This window comes from Otolemur garnettii, unplaced genomic scaffold (genome assembly GCF_000181295.1).
Source record: "Otolemur garnettii isolate 467f Iridium unplaced genomic scaffold, OtoGar3 scaffold00006, whole genome shotgun sequence".
In the NCBI taxonomy this organism is placed as follows: Eukaryota; Metazoa; Chordata; class Mammalia; order Primates; family Galagidae; genus Otolemur; species Otolemur garnettii.
In genome coordinates, this window is record NW_003852401.1 from 25900257 (window position 1) to 25921026 (window position 20770).

Below are 20770 nucleotides of genomic sequence, written 5' to 3' on the forward strand. Positions count from 1 at the left end.
CCAGGAGTTGGAGGTTGCTGTGAGCTGTAATGCCATGGCACTCTACCCAGGGGGACAGCTTGAGGCTCTGTCTCCAAAAAAAAAAAAAAAAAAAACAAAAACAAACAAACAAACAAAAAACACCACCTTCTCCCAACTAGAGGAGTTTTCTTCTTTGACTTCTTTTGGACAGACTATTCACTGTTCCAGGAATACCCTGTTTCATATTTGCAACGCATACAAACAGATGCAAAGGAGAATGAAAATAAGGGCAAACCTGTACTCCAACCGCTGGGTTGTGTGGCATTCGATAGAGACTACTTCTGGTTAACCATTCAAAAAAGAAAACACAAGAACCTTTCAAAGCGCAAAGCTTGCTGCTGACCTGACCTATGTGTTTCAAATCTAAAAGCAAGGCCGTTTTTATTTCTTTAAATTGTAGGATCAAGTACTATGTTTTCTTAGAGTCATACTAACTCTGAAATTTTCAGAGCTATGGGAGGGACGCACAAGCAACAAGTGAAAAGGTAAGCCATATGCACCCCTGCCCTGTCCTGAGTATACAAACCTCCCTGGCTGCTGTCAAGGTTGAAGTAACTTCCAGCAAACTGGGTTGCTGGCGCCCTCCCAACCCCCAACACTCCCGAGCACTCCCGAGCACTTCCATCTGACAGTGTGAATGCTCTGAGTAACACTTTTGCCTCCATTTGCCCACTCTCTCCTGAAATACTTCATAGAAAAGTACAAAAAGTCAGTCTGCTGAGCAGAGAAACAAAAGAGTATGGATTATTTAGGACGCGATTTTTAAAATACCAAACTGTTCTAGCTCGTAGAATGCAGGCTATAGGTTTCTGTTTTCACCCATGTGAGAAATGAATTCCACACGAAAGACGCTCAGCAGCAACTGTTTTCTAGCCTGGGAAGGGGCGGGGGGGGGGGGGGGGGGCGACCTAGAGCGCTGGTGCCGGGAAACTTGTGCTCAGGCGGACAGAACGTCTTTCCTTTTAACTTCAACTCTACATGGAGAAGGCGCTCTCGCTCAAAATATGCAGCCAGACCTGTTTCTAGTCTCGTCTGAAATTCCACAAGCAAAGAGAAACTGCAGGCTCGGTGTGAGACAGGCAGAGAGACCTCGCCGACCCGGGACGTGCATCAGAACCAGCAAGTCCAAGCTGGACCTCTCGAGACCCTGGAGGGTAGCTGGGAGAGAGCGGAGAGGCCACAGCCTTCCTCCCCGCCCCTCGCCCAGGCCACGGGGGAATCAGGCTCCCACCACCCCGCGACCCGCACCGGCCGCCGCACTCACCCTGCACCGCCGGCGCTCCCACCTTACCGTGCTGGGACGTCAGCGATCCTCACCCCGTAAGGAAAAGAGTTCCAAGGTTCGCGTAAACTTGGCCCAGCCACGGCGCGCAAACCCCATAGGCCAGGTTTTCACCAATGAAGTCTCCTTCGGGCTTGGTGACACCACCCCCAGACACTCAGCTGTTTGGCATTCCCTGTTTTCTTAAAACAGGAAACCCCGGCTCATTTGAAAATGTGTGTTCTTCGCTCTGGTCTTGCCAGGGGTAAAAATAAAGCCAGCGATTTAAGCATCTCCACAGAAAGGCTCTGTCTTTCCTATACCAGTCACCTCTGCATCAAAGGGTCTGTGTTCTCCCGTGGAAGCTAAGCAGCGTCAGCCCCCAGTCACCTGAGCCAGTGCAGAGGCACAATCAGCCCCACTGTTCCCGGAGTCCCCAGCAGGACTCGCTGCTCCCAGCACTGCAGGGATCCCCTCCTGCAAGTAACGGCAATTATTCCTTAACATTCAGCTCAACGGAGCCTTTGCCACTGATAAAAATTTCTTTAAAACAAGTTAAACCGAAAGCCTTTTCCAGTTACAAAAGTAATACATGCTTTTTTTTTAAGTTACATACAAACCATTTAAAGAAAAAAAAAAAGTCACTGATATCTCACCACGTAGTGGCAAATGTTAATATTTTGGCATAACTCCTAGGTTATTTCTTAGCATAGGTACTTTTCTCACAAGCGTTTTCAACAGGAAAGATGATCCAGTTATGTCAAGACTCAGAACACAATAAAATACATCTCCTTTTAGCACAAATTAACGGGCCCATCTTTAGTTATTCGTGAAGTTCAACTAGTGAAAATCACAAAAGGCATGGGTCACACTCAATTATCCCCAAGTGAACTTTGGACTTCCAGCTCTAAGAATCAGGAGAAGTTAGAATTTAACCGCATTAGGCTTGATCATTTCCTAATAGTGCCTAAACCAGACTACCCAGAGAATTCCTAATTCAAATTTCCTTCTTTAGCAACTATAAAGATGTGTTCTCAAGGGTCATTTTTACAGATAATTGTTCATGGTACAAATTATTATACAATTAAATAAAAATATCCTATGTTCTTATTTTATCTCCTGCTTTCCAGTATACTTTTATATCCCACATTAACATAAATATGGCATTTACAAGTCCCTAATTTATTTCCCAGCTTTATCAAGACAAAAAGGCTTCTTTTTTGCCTTGTCTCTCTGTGCTGGACTGTAAATATACTGACAGCAACAAATTTAATTTTTAAATTTCTTTCATTGCTCCCCTCTCCCAAACACACATCAATCACCAAGATGCTGAGAACAAAGCAAATGTTTTTAAATGTTTACTAAAGGAATAATTAAATGTACAGTCTAACAAACTTTGGAAAACATCTGAATGCTGTGAAGACAGAAGCTATTAAATATTAGTGTTAAGGACATTTCTTACATGATGTTCTTGCAGTAGTTATTTTTAGGTTATGAATGAGGAGTGATTTTTATTTTGTTCTTTATATTTTATAAATTTTTATAATATACCAGTATTTATCTTTTTTAAAAATGTTACAAGTAGTAACTGTTTCCAAAGGCAAAAGGAATATATTGAAATAAACTCTGAAGAACTTCATTAAGGAGGGCCATGAATCGGGGTAGCCCAGGAGAAGACAGCTAGGTCTTCCTCGGGTGCATACCCCATTTTTCCACACTAATAGTTCTTCCTGTTCTCAGGCGGGCAAATAAAAAGTGGGTGTTTCTTCATCCTACTTTACTCTGTTAGTATGGCCATAAGCAGAAATGTCAGGTAGCAACCTCTGGAAACTTCCCTTAAAATACACAACAATATAACACAATGGCATGTACTTGTGTAAGACAAAACACACACACACTAATAGTTCTCTGATCTACTTTCTTCTGTTCCATCCTGCTGCCTGGAATGCAGATGTGGCCTCTAGAACACTAGCTGCTATCTCAGCCTATGAGCTCACACCTGGAGATAGAGGAACAATGTACTAGACAGAATCTGGGTCTCAATAGGGCTCTGTAGATTGGAGTTACTATAATATTCCTGGAGAATCCACAGCTATACTTTTAAGTGAAAGAGAAATAAAATTTTGTTTTGTTCACCTATTGTTTTGAGTCTCAGTTACCCGAAACTGAACTGAAAAAAAATTATTTTTTATTTTTTATTTTTTTAAAATAGGGTCTCACTGTGTTCCCCAGGCTTGTTTCCTGGGTTCGAGCAATCCTCCTGTTTTTCAGCCTCTTGAGAACTGGGACTACAGGCATGTGCCACTGCACCCAGGTGGCGCTAAAATGAATTCTAACAGGGCAGTTTCTCTCTCCACATCCCCCCTCCCTCAACCTCCCTGCCCCAATTAAGACTAGATTTTAAAAAGAAGGAAAATGCTAAATGATAACCTGGGAAAACGTTACACTAAAATTTTTTATTACAAAAAATAAGATAAAATTAAGAATAATTAAGTATATATGAAAACAACAGTGCCTAAAATCCTAAGTGCCTAAAAGGCCTTTTTGGACTATTAGAACTATGCTTCCTTTCACACAGCCAAAAATCTACTGGCTATAATCTGTGACTGGAATTCTGAAAGTAACAGCTTCTGACTCAATATTCTGGAATTGGAGGGCTGTCTCTGGTATTTATAAGAATTTTCTGAATGTCTGGAAATCTAGTGGTGAAGACTGCTCCTGGCACCCTCTGCCCTCATTATATAATGTTTACTGAAAGCTTAACTGGGTACAGAAAATGGTCCTATTCAAGGGAAAAGTAGGAGGAAGATTTGATAAGAAATAAAATGAGCTATAGTCTAGCTATAGATGGCTTGGGCCATGATTACCAAGCACCCTAAACATAACACCAACTGAGCTCTGTCACAAAGGTTTATTATCAACAAGGCAATATGACAGTGTGTGAACAAGTGATTGAACAGAATGGAGCTGACCAGGAGGTGAGTTCTGAAGACAAAGTAAGTGATGACAGAGAAAAAGGAAAGAGATTAAATTCAAAGTGCCCAGTTAAAATGCTACAATACCAAGTGTGAAGTGTGGACCAAATGGAAGATTTATTCATATGTTTGACTTACATTTATACAATCAATACTGATAATAAAGGCATATACATGAATATCTCTGTATCTACTTTCTATCTCATTGCACCTATGTATCTTCACTTACTATTTACTGTTCTGGGAGTTGGGGGACACAGACCAAAAAAAAAGAAAAGAAAAAAACTACTCTGCTCTCATAAGACTTACAACCTAGTGGGGATGGGGCATGTGGAAAAATAATGAGGAAATGAACTGAAATGCCAGACAATGGACTACATGGGGATGGCACCATCAGAATTCATAGCAGTGTGTCTAGGTAAGTGGTTGGCCTACTAGTGGGCTACGTGGCTTCTTAGGTTGCCATCTTTTCAGACTCAATCTACCTCCTAGACACAAAGGGTCAAAGAGTCCTTTTTTCTCCTCTCCTCAAGCACCAATGTGACTGCATCAATCAGACGCAGCTCTCACACTCCAGACCAAATTCCCATGTGTTTGAAAGGAACAACAACGGTAATTTGACACTTCACATATAGTATCTGTCTCCTGTAAAACTTGGTGCTCCTCAGAGGGGCCCAACTTATGGCATCAAGAACAATGTGAAATTTACTTGCAATTCTTCTGGATTAACAAAAGTGAAATAGAGATACAAATATTTCAAAAATCAGGGTGGGCGTGGGGGCTCACACCTGTAATCTGAACACTCTGAGAGGTTGAGGCAGGTAGATTGCTTGAGCTCAGGAGTTCAAGACCAGCCTGAGCAAGAGCAAGACCCTGTCTCTACAAAAAAAAAAAAATTTAGTTGGGTATGGTGATGGGAACCTGTAGTTCTAGCTACTTGGCTGAGGTAGAAAGATTGCTAGAGCCCAGGAGTTGTGGTTATAGTGAGCGATGCTGATGCCACTGCAGTGTAGCCAGGGAGACAGTCTCAATCCCCGCCCCCCCCCAAAAAAAAACAAACAAAAATTTCCTCTAGATTCATAAAGTACTATATGATTTTAGCTTTTTAATAAACAAAACTTACTATCCTATAAATAACACATGGTTTGAGAAAACATGAAAATTAATGTATTCACCAGGAAGAGGAAGACTAGTTTGGGATCTACACTAGAGATGATTTGGGACATATGGCAATGTCTGGAGACTAAGAAGTGAAGGGGTGCTACTGGCATCCAATGGAACATAGGCCAGGGTTGCTGCTAAATAGTCTATAATGCATGGGACAGTTCCTTCCTCCCCCCAACAAAGAATTCTCCAGTCCAAAATGTCACTCATGCTGAGGCTGAAAAAAACCTGTCTAGAGGGACAGAGAGTAAAAATTCACACATCGCAACTGAGATTTTGGTAACGTATGCTGTGGTCCTCAAGTCCTCATTCCCAGTGGGACTGTAACACATGAAGCTCCAGAGGCAGGATGATAAAAGTGCCACTTCTGAGAAGAAAGTACTCAATGCTTTCTACACACTCCACCACAAGGAAGCATTCTTTAATATGAGCAAAAAGCACTGGGGCATCCGAAATCATGTGTCCTGCTGGACTTCTAAGTGGATGAGACTTGGGTATTATTACTTTATCTATTAATCAGACACAGTGATTTCTTTGTTCTGGTTTCACTGTTGCACACTCTAGGCCCAATTACCGACTGATGACGCCATGAAAAATAATTACACCTGGTGTCCTAGCTCTCACACACGGGTGTTTTTCACCAGATATCCACCTGAGTGTTGAAAGTGCAAAACTGCACAACTTCCCACGAATGTATTGTCCCGGCTCACCTGAAGCATGAAGATTTTACCTACAGAGCTGAGTCAGTCCTAGAGAAGCACATAATGACCATAGATTCCCACCTTTCAAAGCAGCAGAGTGAAGCCACCTGCTGTTCAAGGCAGTCAAAAAGGTCTCATGTCAGCAGGAAACAAAACCAATAGGATAAACTCAGGTAGAGAGGCAAGTTCTCATGAAGCTAATTACTCAGAGTTTGAAAGTAATTGAGTTAGCAAAACAACTTTCCCAGGAATAGTATAAAGAAGACAGCGAAGTGGAACGGCGGTGGCGGCGTCCCTCTGAACGGGTTGAGCAGGAAGCGTCTCCCTACAACACTCTCAGCGTTAAGCTCTTTTCCACCCAACAGCTTCCCTCCCCATACTCAACCTATGAGAAGCACCCCATTTGTTAGAGAACCGCAATGAAAAGGATAGCAATGTGAGCGTTCCTAATTAGGTTTTAAAAGAGTGTACAGCAGAATGTTCCCTTGCTCTTAAATTTACCAGAGAGGGAAAGAAAGAGAGAAAAAGAGAGACTGACTGACTGAAACAGGGTCTCTTTATGCTGCCCAGGCCGGTCTTGAACTCCTGGTCTCAAGTGGTCCTGCCACTTCAGCCTCCTGAGTACCTGGAACTGTAGGTGAATACCCACCTTCCGAGCTCAGAGTCATTTTTAAACCTGTTCTTTTACCTCCCAGATAAAACCCATCCATCCATCTATTCAAATGATGGGCACCTATAAGTGTTAGGCTTTGTTCTAAGAAGCTGAAATCTCTCTTCCTATGGAGTTCATACCATGCATCTCAATTTCACCAGTATCTCCTCAGGTTATAGCTGTTTCAAACTGCTACCCAATCACTTCGTGCAAATAAAATGGTAACATTAAAAAAAGCAAAGTTGTGGCTGGGCGCCTGTAGTCCCAGTTACTTGGGATTGGGAGGCTGAGGCAAGACAATCGCTTAAGCCCAGGAGTTGGAGGTTGCTGTGAGCTGTGACTCAAGCTGAGACAGCTTGAGGCTCTGTCTCAAAAAAAAAAAAAAAAAGCAAAGTTGTATGCCATAAGTTTGCAAGAAATACTAGTCCCACTGACACACCATAGGTAGCTTAACTACAATTTTACATGCTTGGTTTATTTATATGGCTAAAATACAATGTGGTGTTGCTTCTTATATTCCTCAGTCTTCATAATTCCTTTTGGCTTCTCCCCTGAAAATTCAGGGAGTATCCAGCCTTTTTTTTCTTCTGTCACACACTGAAAGAAAAAGAGCTGTCTTAGGCTATACATTAAATACACAAACACTAAAAATAACTGATGAGCAAAAAAAAAAAGTCTATGCATTAATTTTGAGGTATACAATACCGCAGATAAACAAAAACAGTACTCAAATAATCCACATGTGGTCCATACCCCTAAATCCTTAGATTTCCTCTCACAGCTGATCTCATCTCTACCTTTTCACCCTGTGTTCCAGACATTAACCTGCACACCATCCCTAGCTCTCCAACCTCTCCATCACTACCCCTTCCCAGCAGCTCTGCAGGAGAATGCTGAGCTGAGGAAGATGCACCTGTTACACTGACAGGTAGACACTGCCAGATGCTAAGCAAAAACAGGATGAGGGAGAGGAGTGGTCCCATCCGTAAATACCAACTGTGATTCGGTGCTGTGAAAGTAAAAGGTAGGCGATACCCAAGGGACCCCACCTGGGCTGTGGGTAGGGAGTATTCTTTAAGGGAGCCACATTTGAGAAGTCTACTGGGCAGTGTGTGTGTGGGGGGAGTGTGGAGGATGCAGAAATCTGAGGCAGAGGAGACTTGCCACTTCTAAGAAATGAAAAGGGGACTTGGCAAAGCTACAGTGAGGCAGAGAGGGGACCAAGCCCCAGTCCTCCAGGGCTCTGTGCGCCATGTTTTTGGGTCCTCATAAGTGCATGGTAAAGCTATTTGAGAGTTTAAACAAGGGAACAAAATAAGACTGCTCTGGCTGGATGCTGTACTACATGTCTGTATCAACATTCTCTCCAGTGGCCTCTACTAGCATTTCCACGGATTGCTCAAGTCCCCACGAATTTTCTTCTAGGTATCACAAATTCCTTTGTTCTGTTTAATTAGATATGAAATGCTGGCCATGGTTCTAAACCACCAGTTCGCCCGTGATCAACATCCTGACCCCAGACCACCCTTTTAATGTTTAGGAGGAAACTGAAGAGGCCTGACAAATTTCGGCTACTCTGGGCTGGGCTGGAGACCAGAATCAGGTCTCCAGATTTATCTTCCAGGGCTCTATCCATTCCCTCATTCTGCCATTTAAAAAGAAAATATTTTTCTGTAAACCAATGGAGTATTCACTGCAGAGAAAAGCGAGGGGATTTCCTTCTCTGAAGGTCATTCAAGTATGGTAAATCTAATCTAGGAGGGATAGATGTGGCATGCACAAAGGCAGAAAGAAAGAGAGAGAACTCTGTAGGGAACCCAGGTGCTGTCATGCTGAGTTGCAGAACATAGACTTGCTCCCTATTTTAAGCTCTAGGATGGGAACAGCAAGGGCTGAAAATGTGGAAGAAGCAAAGACGACACTTAACCTGATAGCCAGCAAGCATTTTTGTGAACTCAGGTGAGAAAAGTGGGGAGCCCACTGCCTCTAACTCTCATAAACCAGGGGCCTGACTTAGCCCATAGGGAAATCTAAAGGCAGAAGACAGAGTGTAGAGGCACGTAAGCACACACTCTGAAAATCTGAAACTACCCACCAGGTCGTCTCCAACAAGTGAGTTCTGGATCAGCTGACCTCCAGAGTCACTTACCTGTTCCTGTCTGCTTGCCTGCCAAGGATCTTTCTATAGGTGACCCATACTACCAAAGGAACATACAACATCCAGAACTCAGATTACAACCTCTGCCCACTAGCTTTTATTCTCAATTGTCAGCACACATCGGATTAGCCAGAGTCAATAGTCTATTTTACTCAAAAACTCTTTTGGACACCTATTGGCCAGATCTGGGATAATGTGAGCATCAAAATAATATAATTTAAAAAAGTAACATATTACAATCCAGTGAATAAATTAGGCACCTGATATAATAAATAAATACACTAGAAGACCAATTAATAAATACAGAAGGAATCATGGAAAGAGAAAATCGCCATGTAGCCAACATCATAATAGCGGCTACTTCAGGCAGGAATCCTCACTGGATGCTAATGCTAGTGGGTAGGAATTTCCTACCAGAGATGAGGATATCACTACAAAATAGGATCAATCAGGAAGGGAAAAATGGTGACTCTATGGTAAGAGAGCTGACAAATAACCACCGTGAAAGGTGATTAACACTGATGTCCTATGCCCTATAAAATGCATAAGGGACAGCTGAGCACCTCTGCTGCAGTGTCCTGCTGGGAGCCATAGCACAGCCTGAGTCCGGAAACATTCAGGATCCCACATGAAACACATCCTACAGAATGAAAGGTCTCTTATTTTATTCTAATCTGTCTGTTATTTATTTGAGACAGGGTCTAGCTCTGTGGTCCAGGCTAGAGCGCAGTGGCATGGTCATAACTCATGGCAGCCTTCAACTCCCAAGTGATCCTCTTATCTCATCATCCCGAAATGCTAAGATCGCAGGTGGGAGCCACCTTGCCTGGTCTTTAAAACCGTCAAGGTCATGAAGAAAAGGAAAGACTGAGAAGTGCTTCAGACTGAAGGAAACTACAGAGACATAACAAATGCTTGCCGCCCTCCCACCCCCAGACACGGCAAATGTGGTAAAATGGTAACCACTGGAGAACCTGAATCTGCATGTAAGAGCTATGAGAGGACTTTTACAATTGTTCTATAAGCTTGAAATTATTATTATTGTTATTATTTTTAGAGACAGAGTCTCACTTTATCACCCTTGGTAGAGAGCTGTGGCATCACAGCTCACAGCAACCTCCAACTCTTGGGCTTAGGTGATTCTCTTGCCTCAGCCTCCCGAGGAGCTGGGACTGCAGGCGCCCGCCACAATGCCCGCCTATTTTTTTGTTGCAATTTGGCTGGAGCTAGATTTAAACCCGCCACCCTCGGTATATGGGGCTGGTGCCCTACTCACTAGGCCACAGCACCGCCCAGCTTGAAATTATTTAAAGTAAGTCTTCCCTCCTCCCTTCTTTTCTTCCTTCCTTCCCCTGTGCTCAGATGTTAGAGAGTGCAGCCAGCCAGTTACCAGGGGGCACAGCTCAGACTGCTGGGGCTCACGTTGCAAATGAAGCAGCTTGTCTTCAGGGGCAGATGTCTTTGCTTTCCTGTGCTACATATTCTTTGAGAAATTTTACTTTTGTTTAAGGTATTCCTAGACACTTGTACAGGCTCTCTATTAGTATTTTTGTAGAGTGATGTGCCTGGAGCGCCACTATAAAGAATGTCTAAAAGCTCCTTTCTGCGGCATTTTATATTTTCAACAATTCCACCCCAGTCCAGCATCTCCCATGCCCCTTCCACCTGGCTCTCAACCTGCCCTGCAACTTTCAAGCCAACCTACCTTTACTCACTCTGTTCCCACTCCCAGCACGCCTTTCTCTGTACTCTTCTATCTTAGAGGCCCAACCCAGATTTGGTCCTGTGTAAAGCTTTGCTTACTCTCAACTGCTCTGTCCCAGGAAGAACTGGTCACTTTTTTCCCTCCACTCTTCTAAAATGCTTTGGCTGTGCACACTTACCTGTGTTGTGGTTAGCGGCACATGCCTGCCTGGCCGCCCCCCCACCGGGTGGTGTTTTGGGGAAGCAGAAGCCAAGCAGTATTGATTTTTTGTATTCCCTAATGCCCAGCATGGTGCCTGGGACATAGAATGCTTATACCTGTTGAAATGAAAAACCCACTTCTAGGCATCTACTGATAAATAAGTATGGTAGAGAAAGACCTAATTTAAAGCAGCCACTCTGAGGCCAAACCCCCTTCATGAGGATAGAGAGGCATGGTAGAGAGGAGGAATTCTGGACTGGCTGTGGGGTGCCAGAGCTATGTGCTTGTGGGTTATCCAGTAATGCAGGATGGGTCTGAATCCCAGTTCTGCCATTTTCCAGCTGCTGGCATGTTAGATTATACTCCAACTATATAATCAGTAAAATAATACAACAGAATCTCTGTAAGTTGACCACCTAAGAGACTGTAACAAACTGGTCAACAGACTGAGGTGGTCAACATAAGCAACTAGGCCTACTGTACTGTCTATGAGAATTAGGTCAACTTGAGGTGGTTAACATAGCAACAAGGTGGTCAGCTATGGAGGTTCTTCGGTCATCTCTGCATCACCGAGCTGTTGAGGGCATGCAGAACAATGTGCCTCTTATCACACCTAGTATTACTGGATGAGCCACCAACACATAGCTCTGGCACCCCACAGCCAGTCCAGAATTCCTCCTCTCTACCATGAAGTCAGGGCTTGAGATGTTTGTGCTACTTGTTCAAGATCAAGTAGGTTTGCTAAATTCGTGGGTCTACATTGGTTTCTGCTTGCTAGCATGGATAGGGCACAGGGAGTCCTAGTCCTGCATCTGTTATACACTGGAAGGATATGACATAAAACAAAAGTAGATAGATGCCTCAACTTCTCAAAAGTATATTATGGCCAAGTTAAAATATTTCCTTGTCACAATCAGAAGACAAACATGAGCGCTGGTGGCTCTGAGCACTCTCATCTCTGCCTCGCCAGAAGTGCTCCGAGCAGAGAGCTTTTCCACACCCTGCATGGAGAACGTGCTTTAGACCCACCCAGAGCATCTCAGCTCCAAGGTGGTCCTCCAGAACAGCCAGCCTAAGGTGAAAGAAGGAATGGTTTTCTTTTCATAAAGCAAAAACAGGAGCTACAGCTGTTCCCTAGTTTACGGACAACCAAGAGCAGGGGCCTGGAAATGCACAATGCAGTGACAAGATTCATATCCCTGTGACGAGGAGTTTGCTGGACTCTGTGATTTCCAAGGTTGCTTCCAGACTATGACTAACTTGCTGACTAAACTTGACACAAAATTTCCTAGCATGGCACACCATGTGGCCAGATGAAGAAAAATTAATCGCAGCAGGTGTCACCCAGATGAGCTCAGGCCCAGCAGCACCTTTCCAGTCACACCCTCTCTGACACGCACGACTTAGTGATCGCCAAGTGGGTCCCTTGGGCTGTCTCATCGGTTCTACTCTGGCATGACTTAAGAGGGCAAGGACGAAGAAAGCAGAAAGAACTACTGTTCCTGGGAATGGGATGGAATGGCCCATGACTTAATAAAGGGCACATTGTATTAGGGAGGCACGTGACGGTAGCAGGGGCCTTGAGGTTTACACGGTGGTGCTCATCTCCAGTGTTCAGTGCCAACCACAAGACACAGCAACTGTTCACCCCAAATCTGCCTCGGAATAGCTAAGCTGCCCCGGGCACCTCAGGCCCTGCTTTTAACCAACCCAGGGCATGCTGCTCTCTGACGTCCACTGTCTAATATAAAGAATTACTGTTCAAATACAGCCCAAATCCACTGAGTATGCGCAGAAGAGAACAAGTTTGGGAACTGCTGTTTTCCAAACTTTCTTCAAAAATAACATGCTGTTCTAAGTGTAAATAGGAAATGTGCCAGATCAAAGGGTAATTTTGTGAAAAGCCCCAAAGAACACAGGCTAAGTCTCTGTAATTGGATAGGCTTTTCTAACAAAACAGTGCAGTTTTTTTGAGGGGTTGTGGTGGTGGAGGAAAGCTGTAGAACTTGTATGAATCCCAGTCCTTATTTTGTTTTACAGTGTTTATATAAGAAAAATAAACCAGCTTAATGGACAATGAGCGACTCCATATTAGAAAAACAGAGCTGAGAACCAATGACCAAAGACAGATTTAGCAACAAAAACCGAAATTCTGGAATTTAAAGAAACCATAAACTCAAAACCTCAAACCTTAGAATATACCTACAACCTTTTACTCCCACAACAATGACATCTTTATATTAAAGCCAGAGCTAAAGCTGAAAGTTTCACTGAACCGAAAATCAAGTACTGAGTTATTCTTTCCAGCTTGTAGTAAAAGCAAATATTTTTCATAACGTGCAGAGCTTGAGTTCATATTTCACCAACCCCCCCCCCCCGCCAACAAACGTCATGCTCTTCTCTCTTTCTTTTTTGTACATTCCTACTTACCCACCCCAAAACAAAATTACTGTGATTTTCAGCAAGCAGGAAGCCAGGTCTCAGGCATACTTCCCTCGGCATTAAAGGGACTCCGCACATTAGCAGGCAAAGAGCCCAGGAGCTGTTGCAGAGAATTTATTTATACCCATTTGGAATTTCCTGACCAACTAACAGCCTGCTGGCCACCGGGTTTAATTCCAGGACTCTCGGCGTCAGTGAGACAGCAAAAATTACCAACTAATGAAATCGCCAGTAAGGATCTTAACAACAACAGAAAAAGAGAAGACAGGCCTCTCCCATCCCCCTTTTAATGTTTCAAACAAACTATCCTCATGCTCTTTAGACACATGAGATGCTGACCTAGAAATGCAGTTTAAACCTGTTAATTCTAAAGCAATTAGACAGAAAGGCAGCAAATGTTTCCTAGCTTTCCTGCTGACTTTTTCGCTGTGGCCCAAGCCTGCAGTGCTGAGAAAGACTCTCTGTTACAATCTGAGCCACAGCGCAGCAGCTGGCTGGCAAAGGAAATGACTCAGTCTTAGTTTGAACCTGGGCTGGGCTAGAGGCCAGTGGCTCCTTTTCTTGATTTCTTTTCATTCAATGCAACATGCAATCTGAAGGCTAAAAACACTCACACTGGTAAACCACAAACCCAAAGCCTTTCTCCGCCACCCCTCCATCCCCACCATTCCCTTAAACATTTTACCCAAATCGGATCACGTGACCTTTAAAAATGCAGAATTAGTTCCCAGACAAGTACATTTTATTTTTTGGTGATAACATCTGGGAGCAACCTTTTGTTTTTGTTTCAAAAGGTTAGTAAAAATGATACCTCCTCTAATGGCTTAAACCCATCACCTAAAAAAAAAAAAAAAAAAAAAATAAGACATTCTTTTAAACACCTTTATCATTGTCTAAGTAATATTAGGTAAAGGTGGCTCAAGTGGAACAAGATTTGCCAAATTCTATCACAGGGCAAACAAGCAGAGCCAGTTCTAAACAATAAAGCAGATTGGTAAAGATTAGGCATGACTCTAAATGGCCTGCTTTGTAAAACTCAAAACCGGGGACAGCTGTGTAGAGAAAGGCAGTCTTCTGAGAATCCAGTGGATGTGCCCAGTCTGACCGGCCCGCCTCGGGGTGGCACACGCCCTGCCTCACTCCTCCACCTCTCCCTCCACTCCCTTCCTGCGGGGACCACACCTGCTGGCAGGATGCCTCTGGGGGATTATCTGTGGGATAGACACAGCTTTTCTGTGTGAAGCTAAAAAGATTAAACTGTTTTTTTTACATCCCCCCCCAAAGATTAAACTTTTTAAGATGATGGCATTCATCTGAGCTTCCTTTATACCAAATAAACCAGTGAATTCAAAGAGAAATAACAGAACAAAATTAATCAAGTGCCAGATACTTTCAAATATCAGATCTAAATTACTTTATCCAACAATATTGCCATTATAGAATAAAATTGAGTCGGGCTAATTTTTTCTTTTTTTTTTTTTTTTGTTAGACTTAAAAAAGAAATGTATTGAACTATTTTACATACCACAAAATTCACCCATTTTTAAGTGTGTACTTTGATGATTTTCATTTCGGGGTAGACTGATGTGCAGCTGCCACCACAACTTGGTTTTAGAACATGTCCACTACCCTAAAAATTCCCTGGAGTTTATTTTATTATTTGCTTTAGACAGAGAAATTTTCTTCTCCTTTTGAAGAAAATTCTGATATTTAGTCACATTATATTCCGAACTAAAAATTCATATCAAAAGCTTCTTCTTAATAATTAAATGGTGGAAAGCAATTTAATGTAGCGTTTCTTCATCCTAAAAAAAAATTCTGCCAAAGCTTTATTCATATTATGTTCCAGTAACAATATAGCTTAGTACGTAAAGCAGTGGAGGTGATTATTTTGCTAAAGTAGATTATATCTGATCCTGTGGGTGCATGTTTGCCTGTGTTTCTCTGAATGCAAGGTCCAGCAGAAAAGTCACTGTTTGCAAATAAATGTTTCATCCTTTATCACAGGATGGCAAAGGTTGCGAAAGGAAGCAATTAAAAATAAGCAATCCTTTTTCCTGGAAACTGTCAATCACAAAGGTTCCACCGCAGAAAAAGAAAGACAAGCTCATCTGGGTTTACTCTCCCTTTCATATGTGCAAAAAAGCCAAACAGATTTGGGAAGATGAAGAGAAGGTACTCAAGGCCTTCCACTGCTAGGTAGGGTTAGGCAGAAAAGGGGAGTGACTCCCATTGAGACTGAAGACTTCTGTGATGCCAGGCTGGCTGGGGGCGCACCAGCACAGTCTCTGTCCCTGGGATGGTGGCTTCAGATCTTTGGGGCTGCAATCTGGAACCATGGTGCTGATGCTTTATTTATAGCAAGACTCCTTCCCACCCCACTAGGGCTTGTACCCTAATCTGGAGATAAAACCAAGAAATTCAATAGTGAGTAGTAACGTGAATCACACTGTGGACATCTCAAGATGTGTGTTTCCTGAATTCACCTTCCTCTCCAAGTGCGTTCCCCTTATTATTGATTTCCTAACACTTTTCCAGGCTCCTGGCTACAGTACAAATGCACCTCAGTTATCAGTCTCTGGACAGCCTCCTTCCCCCACTTCTGCCCTCCTCACCCTACTAGGAACAATTTGTCTGGACTGCACTGTTCCAAGTGTTCTATACATGCATGACCTCATTTAAGCTTCACAACCATCCCACAACAAGGTGGGCGTGATCATCTCACAGATGAAGCTGATGCCAGCCACGAGCTCACTGCTTGCTATTCTACTGCCACTACTTATTCTGCTGCAAAATTAACACTACACTGTACCAAAAAGCTATAAACTAGGTACAGTCTCTTCCATAGCCCTTATTTAAAAAAAAATAATAATAACGAGAACAATCAAAGCACCACCCTCGCATCCGTCCCTCCCTCCATTTCTCTCTCACACAGACTTACTTTGTAAAAACTCTCCCTGTGAGTATCTGTCTTAAAAGACTCAGACTGGAAGCAGGACACCCTGCTATCTCTCTCTGGGCCCTGAGTTATTATTTCTGCTACATTGGGCACTCTCCCACCCAAGCCCGAAAGAGTTCAAATACTTTATGATGTTACTTGTATGCACCCTTTCCTTCAGACTTGGGATGGGGAGTGATACCAAGCGCTGGGTGTCTGAGCACCTGTGATGATGGAGAGCGTGGGCAGGCTCCGTCCCACAGCACTGGGCTTTTTCCCACCCACCTATACCACAGCTACAGAGGGTGAGAATGAGAGAACTAAATGGCATTAAAAGGACAAATCCACCAAAGGCTCCTGCTCTGCCATTCCTGCACCTGTTAGGTGTGTGCCGTGCTGGGTGTTGGGAGAGGGCTTCCCCTTTATATGCAGGGTCAGCAGGATCTACTCCTAGCTTTAACGTAAGGGGAGAGTTTTTGAAGGAGAGCCACATTTCATAGGAGGAGGGTGTACCCCAATAGAGGTGAATGATCCTTGTTAGAAGCATTTAGGAAAATCTTCGGCTATCTGATTCTAATCTTAAAAGACAAAAAAAAAAAAAATACCCTCTGCTTTCCTTATCTTTTACTCAACAAAGTGTGTTTCCCCAAACACACATAAATACTTAAAACTTGAGTCTTGCTGAATTTGTACAGGTTAAACTTTCTGTACAGTGTGGGTTGCCCCAGGGTTGCCACTTTCATCACATTTAAAGAACAGACTATCTCACAATATATTTCATCCAAGATTCAAAATCAGTGTTTAAAAGAGCCGAATGACAAAGAATTGGGGGACACAAAAGTAAATGAGGGAATTAAGATCTTAAATTAGATGACTACAAAGAATCTCTAGAGGCTGTAAATAAGAAATAATAAGGACTGGTAGAGACCTTCGCAGGAAAGAAGGCAGCAGGCCAGCTGGCCACGCGCCTAGAGGTCACTCGCTCGCGTTCTTATCCACAGTTTCAACCAGCCCACCAATCTGGACCGGAAAATAAGCTGACTGCAGCTCCACCTCCTCTATCTTTGGTGGGTTTGCTAACAAGCATCAACAGGAGCTAAGAAAGGCTGCAGCAGCCAGAAAGAACGTTCCAAAGGGCCTCTGACAATAATCTTCTCCATGGACAAATTATCCCTGGTTACCTCTTTTTTGGAACCCAAGGCATTTAACAGCTAATAACAACATTTTAAGTCTGCCTTAGAGCGAGTGATGGAGAGAAAGTAGATACAACTTCTATGAGAGGAATCAGAATGTACAGTGTGTGTGTGACACAGTGAAAGCCACCTGCCCACTCAGGAGAAACACCCAGGGGATGATTCAGACAAGAATGAACAAAACAATCCACTGGGAACTTAGGGGAGTGGGCAGAGATTAGCCAACATCAGACTGGCAAATGGCAGGGCTGGATCTCACAAATTCTCAAGCAGCACCTGGCCTGCTCTCTGTTCTGCATTACACCAGCACGGAGCAGGGGCTCTGCAAATATTTGCTGGATGAACAGTGAGTCTGCTGACTCTACAAACACTACGAAGAAAGGCAGGAGGCCATACAAAAAAGACGATGATGCTATTCCTGCCAACTGAGACCTTCAAGTTTATAGATTAGTGAGGCCCACAACCATACCTCTTCATTAAAACCAAGTGTTAGCAACTCTTTAATAGAAATAGAAAGCACTCTAGGAATAATGAAGAGGAAGAGATGAATTCCAGTTGGTGGCGTGCAAGAACCCTTGTTGAGAGAGGGGGATAGCAGGACTTGAAAGGTACGAACAGTATCTATATTACTAGATATAGGAAAGACATCAGGTCAAAAGAACAGTGCTGTGAGCAGAGCCCCTAACGAAAGAAGGGGGCAGGGTGGGGCCAGGAGTGGCAGCTGGGTGGAACATAGATCCTTACTTTTCACACAACGCTCTGGGCACAGCTGGTCTCTGACCACTGGCAGGCATGGAGGTCTGGGAAGGCCCATTGTGATTTCTGTAGCCACAGAAATAGACCACGAATTCTGCCAAAGTAAGGCCCAAAATAAAGGTTCAGACTTAAAAGAAGGGAATAGAGATCAAAGTTTGTGAAAATGAAAATGTTTGGATCCCAAATGAGCAAAGCATATAGAGCTCAATGATCTTTAATCTTGCCAGCCACCTAAAGTAAACAATGTCAGAGAACAGCGGGAAGGGGTCAAAGACAGATCCACGTTTACAAGGCCTCTGTGCTGGTCTGTGATGTGGAGGCAGGAAATGGCTGCCCTTATGCCAAATAAACCTCTGTGCCTTCATTTCACAGCAAGTGATGGAATGAACGAATTCAATGAAATGAAGAATTTCTACTAAGTTTTACATCATTCCTTCTAGTAGGCCCAAACTGCACCCCAGTGTAAACTCATCACTATTTGGAAAGTCTACTTCCTCTTCATGAGTGTCTGGGGACAAAAGACCAAAGAACAGCACATCAGGGGAGAAGCCCCCATCCCAAGCCCCCTTTACCTTTCTGGAAGATGTTCTGCCTCAGGTTTCTTCATTTAAAATCAGCGTGCCACAGTGCTGTGAATTCCTGCGGCTGTCTCCTCAGGCCCAAATAGCATCCTAGCACCCTTCCCATGTGTGTGTGATGGACAGGCTGATAGGCGAGCAACCAAGAGCCTGTGATGTGATGCTACCGTTTCCCCTCACGCTGCCAAACAGCTGTCCCTGGGGCAGATTTGGAAGCCAGGCGAAGTGTGGTACTGATGGAAAAATCTGGTGGCACAGGGCTTCAGTGTTTTGCAATTTTTTCCTATAAGCAGCATTGTTGGAATGGTTTGACATGTGAAAGAGCCGTCCTCCCCCACGGGCTTACAGACTACCAGGTCCCCACCCTAGGGTGTTCTAAAGACCAGTGCAATCATCAGGCTGATTCACCACCGCACCGGTTCAGCTACATGACACAGAAGCCCGGCAGGTACTCCTGCCTCCTCTGCCTGGTCTGGGAAGACAAATCAGTCTTTGTCTTCACAGGTGGAGAGGAATATGCCAAACAGAGTGCTCCAAAAAACATCCCCGATTTGAATAAAGCATCGCAGTCAATCAGTCTAGAATGGTGGGAAAAATAAATCAGCTGGACCTTGGTAGGCATATGGACATGGATAGTAAGGGCAGAGGAAGAGAGAACTTTTTTTGGTTTTAGTTATAAGAAAGAATTGATGTACATGACTCAGGTTTTAACGTTATTAAACACTGGGCTTATGAATTACTGGAAGTAGCCTTCCTCTCTCGCAGCTTTATTTTTCCAGTTGGGAATGTTCTCCTCGCTTTCCCCCAGGCGACTCGTAAACACACGCACAGAACAGAAGCACTGACAGCACCTTGGCCTAATGCACGGTGGAAACAAGAGGAAAAGGCACTCGGCAAAGTGGGCAGGGACACCGGGCAGGACGAGCTGGATCAATGTTTTCATAAAATTATTTGCAAAGCTGACAGGATTTACCCACTGAACCAAATATTGTGAGACTAATTCAGAAAACCATCTGACTCCCTAATGGATTCTACCTAACATCGATCACATCCAAATATAAAAGATCCCTTGGAGAGAAAAACTTTCCAATTAAATAAAAGCATAAAAAGGAAAAAAATAAAAATAATACTCATAACTATTAGTAGCAAACTGCTTCCATAAACAGTTACTCAACTACCTCCTTTAAAGTAAAGCTTTATATGGTGAAATTGTAACACAGTCCGCAACCTCTGACCCAGCTGGGAGAAATGTCAGGGGACCAGTTAAATCTGCTTTGTCACAAACAAGAAGGAGTCAGAGTGTAAAGATTTAACTTTCAGGATGAGAACAGAGCCCACCAATCCAACAATTTGTCCCTTTGCACAGCTCTCTCTCACTTCTATAGTTCATTACGCATGACTAATGAATATCACAGACCATTATTTAACCTGCATTTCAGCTATGACTTGCTCTGAGAGCTGCTAGGATAAGAAATTTAGTCACTGTACATATTTTTAAAATCCTCAAAATAGCAACACACTTATTTTTAAGTGATGAGACCATGTGTCTGTATAGAACCACCGGCTGAGATCACTAATGCTGTATGTGCAATTCTACAAACTTCTCCTGTTTTCAAGATTCATAATGAACTGCAGCCCAGAAGCAGAACCAGGCTTTGCCTCTAAAACATGAACTTACTTTTTCCTAAAGCATATGGAAATGAGTAAATCAGTTAAGGCTCACTCCAAAAACATTCAACAAAGAAGCCAAGAAAGGAAAAAAAAATCATCAATTTTTTTGGGGGGGGGCCTTAGAATTTCTACAATTATTTGAATGAATCTCATAAAATCTGACTTCCTCAGTGTGACTTAAGGTTTTAAATGAGAGAAGCCTACTCAAAGCAATTTTTAAAAATTTTGCCAGGGAAGAGCAAGAATTTATTGTTTCTGGGAATTTGAAAGCTATGCTAATATTTCTCAAGCCAAATCAAACCGAACAACCTTTTATACAAAAGGAGCCAAAAGCAGAAACTGAGCTTTAGTCAC

At 43.2% G+C, this 20770-nt stretch overlaps 1 protein-coding gene across 4 annotated transcripts in view; it reads right to left on the reverse strand.

Moving 5' to 3' along the window:
* KANK1 (KN motif and ankyrin repeat domains 1) overlaps positions 1–20770 on the reverse strand; it is a 133370-nt gene that overhangs the window by 29927 nt on the left and 82673 nt on the right. The window contains exon 1 of one of the 4 annotated variants that reach the window (XM_023508186.1): positions 1313–1328. The exons of the other annotated variants lie outside the window; for them this stretch is intronic. The gene's annotated coding sequence lies outside the window, so the exon portion shown is untranslated. Of the gene's footprint in view, positions 1–1312; positions 1329–20770 lie in introns of those variants that run through there. 4 annotated transcript variants of the gene reach the window in all.